The sequence below is a fragment of the Poecile atricapillus genome, chromosome 11 (assembly GCF_030490865.1).
Source record: "Poecile atricapillus isolate bPoeAtr1 chromosome 11, bPoeAtr1.hap1, whole genome shotgun sequence".
NCBI classification, from domain to species: domain Eukaryota; kingdom Metazoa; phylum Chordata; class Aves; order Passeriformes; family Paridae; genus Poecile; species Poecile atricapillus.
In genome coordinates this window covers 4102856-4108063 of record NC_081259.1, presented here as the reverse complement: position 1 = coordinate 4108063, position 5208 = coordinate 4102856, and the positions used below count along the sequence as shown (strand labels likewise).

General features: G+C 46.0%; 1 long non-coding RNA gene across 1 annotated transcript; it reads left to right on the top strand.

Moving 5' to 3' along the window:
• The first annotated feature begins 1332 nt into the window (after positions 1-1332).
• On the top strand, positions 1333-4266 carry LOC131583123 (uncharacterized). The gene is made up of 3 exons (XR_009278451.1): positions 1333-1534; positions 3176-3350; positions 3797-4266. It is a non-coding gene; the product is annotated as an uncharacterized LOC131583123 (long non-coding RNA).
• The last annotated feature ends 942 nt before the right edge of the window (positions 4267-5208 follow it).

Here is a 5208-nt window from a genome sequence, read left to right as displayed (position 1 = left end):
CCATCGCCATGAGCTGTTCCCCAGCTGTGTGCTGCCAGCGTGGGGAGCGCAGCGAGGGCTGAGCCCACGGGGGTCTCACTTCTGCCACCACCTGAACCCTCAGGAAGTTTAAATATCCTTTAACTGCCGTGTTAATGCTTTCAGAGCAACACAGGCTAGCTAAGAAGACCCAGGTGTTTCACAGGCTGCAATTCCATAGCTCTGTGCAAAGCCAAGAGGTCCAGGAGGTCCCTTTGGTCTCATAGAGTTTAGAGCATGAGCCTGGCTGGATTAATCCTCCCAAGTGCCAAAAAAACCTTTGGAAAACAAGAAACGCTTCCCAAGTCCTGAATATTACCACTGAATATTATCATTATTAAATGCAGTCAGCTGAAAGCACAAGGACCTGACAGAGCAGTGTAAGGGACTGCAAGTCTCCCAGATTTGACAGGGTTTGATACAAAGCCTTTTCCAACTGGCTGAAAATACTGAGATGAGACTTTTTAAAAAGATGTGAAATATCAAAACAATACTGCTTGGTGCAAAAGCTGTTTGGAATTTAGATACATCCAAATAGCATAATCTTTTGTAGAACACTTCTGAATAGGATAAGATTCATCAAATATAATCCTGAAGAAATCCTTAATTATGTCTTAAATTCACCTTAGCAATTTTAGTTATTCTGTTAAAGAAATCCCAAAATTCACAAGAATTTCAATGTTAAATAATGTGTTAAAATAAAAATGAGCCTCTGATTGATTGAGCAATTTTAAGAGATTCTCCTGGAAGCAAATTTGAACCCCTGATCCTGCACCACTTGGTACTGGTCTCAAATAGTTCTCCTTAATGATTTCATTTGTGAGGCTACAGCAACTCAAGACTCTGTGAAAAAAACCTCATTTAAAATAAAGGGAAGAAGAACTGCACCAAAGCCCAGAGTGAGACTCAGAGATGTAGAAAGGCACAGGTGTTTACATCAGCCTCACATGTCGAGGATGCCCGTTCATTCCCTGTGTGTGGCTGAGCCCGGCCGTGCTCTCGGACACGTGGCCGGTACCTCCAGTGACCACCAGTCCTCGTGGCCAAGCAGCTCTTGCAAGCCTGGGGAAATCAGGGATTTCACACAAGCTCATACAATGCCCACAGCAGTGACAAAGTCAAATGGGAACCAGGGATGACTCTTGGGACAAAAAGCATTTCCTTCTCACAAGGCCCATCTGTGAGGTCACTTCCCAGAAGAGATTTTCTGGGCGGTATCTTGGGCAGCCCCAGCAAGATAAATATCTCTGTCATTGCAAGTAAAAGCCTGGCTTCTGGAAAATGCAATGTTTTCACTCCCTGGGAAGAGCTAGGACATGTAAGACATCCACAGCAGCATGGTGTGAATCCCCTCCTTTCCAAGCCCACTGGCCACTTGGAGATAGAGCCACCTGAGCTCAGACAGCATCCCAGAAACACCAACACTGGCTCTTTCTCTTCTCAAATAAAGCAGATCAGGACACAGGACAGACTGCCTCTGGGAAACCTGTGGGTCCAATCCCACCAGCTGCACCAGGTAAATTCAGCTCTTTCTGGGGCTTCTGCTGCCAGCAGGAATGGCAATGCTCCTCCACAGTCTGCACATCCTCCCCCTGATACAACCTGTGAAACCAATCCCTGTCCCTTCTCTTCACCCTGTATGAGTAAACCACTCTCAGAGCCTTCAGGCTTCCCTAGGGAGCACAGTAGAAATGAGGTTTCTGCCAGGGTTACTACAACTCTAACTTCACCAAAGAGCAGTGGTGAAAACTGTCCCTGTAACTGGTACACGGGGTATTTTCTACCTTTATTTATCTTCCTTCCCTCTCCCCCATCTCTAAAGTGTTTTCCTCAAAATCCCAGCACACTTGCCCAGTGTGTCACAGAATTGTGTTCTGGTGGATGATGGGTCATTTTTCATCATATGCACTGTGGCAATGCAGGGCAGATGCCCAGAGCTCTGCTTACAGTTCAGACACACTAATCAGTAGGATCTGTGAAGAAACTTATGGTCTTTCAAAACATTCACATGATTTCCACCAACAGAGTATATTGCAACAGGACTCTGTGGTTTTGTGTTTCTTCATACTACGACACTGCTGGAATAAAAGCATTTCATGACCTCAGGATAAAGGGGGGAGGATCTTACAAAAACTACAACAAACAAATGACACAACCCCTCCCCTAGGCTGTGGGATCCTCCTTCCCCTGCTCTTTTTTCCACTTTCAGTATTTGCACTTGGATGTGCCCAGGTCTCTGGTGAGCTCAGGCATTGCAGCACCAGGCAAGGAGCTTGGTAAAGCCTCATTTGCAGCCTAAATACTGATCCAGCTCTGAGAGGACATGAGGGCCACTGCCCAGGACAGCCACTGACTCTGGTAATGAGCTGCTTTACACATGCTGAATTAAAAAAAAAGAGAAACTCTGATACCACAGGGCATCTACAGAGCCAGAAGCAATGTTCCTGCTTCCTGGCACCAGAAAAGACAGAGGCACATTAAAATAGGACTTGTTTTCTGAGAGGGGACACTGCTTACAGAAGCTTCTCAGCAGAGCAGCTCTCTGGGGCTCTCATCCAGGCTGCATGGCTGTGATCACATTTTGCCTACACTGCTGAAAAGCACTGAGCCAGTGCTTGCAGCACGTTTTATGCCTTGCCTGACTTTTGAGCAGCAGCACACAATCCCACATAGCTCCAGGTTTAACCCAGGAGTGCTGGCTCATGAGCTACAGCCCCAAAAACCTGCAGTTATAAACCTCCATATCTGCTCCTGGGAGTCCCACCAATATGGGTTTATTACATGGAACAGAACAATATTCCAGTTTGTTTAAGGCTTCATAGGCAATGATCAGACCCAGAGACAGGACAGAGGTGAAAAAGGATGGCAGATCCTGAGGGATGCACATGTGCTGACCTGGAGCTACTGACTCTTATCCTTCCTACAGTACAGCACAGTGGCAACAAGGCAGTGTCACTTTGAAATTTTCAGATGGCATTTAAGACACTTTCACTACAGGATAAATGGGATTTTGTGCTCCAAAAATATATTAGTGAAACATTACTGCCAGTTCATCTCCTGTTCTCAGAGTAGGAGATGTTGTAGGCTGATTTCCTGACAATTCACACTGAAACAGAGCAGGAAACCAACAGATTTCTCCTTCTGGTTCTGCCTGTAGGGAAGGAATACCTTTGCTGCCATCACTGTGTTTTCCAGTGCCACTATTTTAGAAACCCAAGCATCTTGCTCCGGTAGCCACTGTCACAGGTGAAGAGCAAAAGAGGACAGAGAATGACTGACTGACTGACTGCTTCAGAAATCTGCCACATTTGGAAGTTCCCAAGTCTCTCTTGGTGAGTTTCCCCACAATTAGTGAGCCCTTGCTGGAAGCACATCTCGACCTGGACACGGGGACTGAATTGAACTGGCAGGGAAAGAAGAGAAGGGAACAAGTGCTTTGAGCACAGGGAGTATTGGAGACAGGAATGCAATTCAGCAGGCAGTCATGGTGGGTGCAGGAAAAAGCAGAGAGGGATGAGGAGAGAAAACACAGCCCTGAACACTCTTACAAATACAATCCTTACTTGCCTGAGAAAATGATTCAATCTTGCAAACCATATCAGGATTAGAAGGAGCTCCCACGCTTTCCTTTACACAGAGGTATTTACATGTAGCATTATTCTCCATGTTGCACTAAGATATCATGCATTTCCCCAAAAGATTCAGGACTATCAATAAAACTTAGGATTCAAAAGCACAAAAACTATGCACTTTGTTTTTCCTTTCTGTAAATGCCCAGCGCCCCGATCCTGGCAAATGACCTAGATTCCTTGGAGAAGAAATTTAATCACTCACAGGGAGCTGATGCTGAAAAGATCACAATATTTGTTCTCTGATCCAGTCACAAAGACGTCATCAAGCTTACAGCACTCCAACTCCTCCTGAATAATCTGCACAGAAATATCATCCAGGAAGCTCTGTTCAGAGAATGGGAATGTGCAAATACTATGCTGAGATTTTCAGCTCCATGGGCATGTGACACTGTTTTAATTTTATGTTCAGTGTCCCAGCCAGAAATCTCATGTGGCAGCTGGTCTCCAGAATTCTGTAATATGATAATTAAATGTCTGCCTATAAACAAGTGTTTGTATTACAAGTGCTTTCCCATGGTATTTATCTGTACAGCAGGAATCTGAGGCAGGCACAGAGGCAGTAGCAGTTTTTCTTGGGTCTAAGCAAGTCTCCTATCCCAAGAGAAATAGAATAGCACAGTCCTAGCAATAAAAATAATTTGTTCTATTACATTTATATGGGATATGTATCTTTTATTCCAAATAATTCTCAAAGCTATGTACTACCTGCATATCTGTCTCAGTACATGATATTGCTGCTCCACCACAGGTTCGTTGCAACCTCAAAGTCTCATGGGGAGTTTGCAGAGGCTCTTCTTTGGAAAGGAATGCAATGGTTGGTACCAAAACCTGTGGAAGGAGGGGGGGGGAAAAATCCCATGGCATTAAATCCAGCCACTTCTGAAAGACAGCTGTGCACAGAAACTGAGGAGTCCAGGACAGTCATGAGAAAAAGTGCCCAAGGCAGCTGGAAGCACATGCTGAGTTCAGGTGGCTGGGAAAGCACCTCCTCCCTAGCAGAGTCCACACGAGGGACTGATCCAAGAAGTGACCCCACTGTCCTGTACACACCAGCCAAAGGCTTGCACAGGAACCTACCTGCAATTTCTCATGCTGTGGGTACTGCAAGGCTGGGACAAGCCTGACACCAAGAAATAGCGGTACAGGGACTCTGGCTGCCAGCTGTGACCATGTCCTCCCTCAGTCACTTCCACGGACTTTCTCACGTGGGCTGGACACTGCTCCTGGGCTAACACACCTTTTCCAAACCAGCAGAGCAGCGCAGAGCATCTGAATGGCAATTCCCTGTCCTGGGTGACTGAGCTGATACTGAGCCTGAGCTGAGCCAGAGCAAAGACAGAACCATGCTCACATAACCTCCTGAGCCAACACACCCTGACAGACAGGAGCACTGACTGTAATTCAAATTACCAGAGACCTGACTCTGAGCTATGGACACCAACCCTATCCCAGCCAATGAGCAGTGCCACTGATTTCACCAGTTCAGAAAGGTCCAGGTGTAATTCTGCCTGCTGAAGGCAGGACTGTATTTTAAGTGAGAAGAGATTCAATTAGTGCT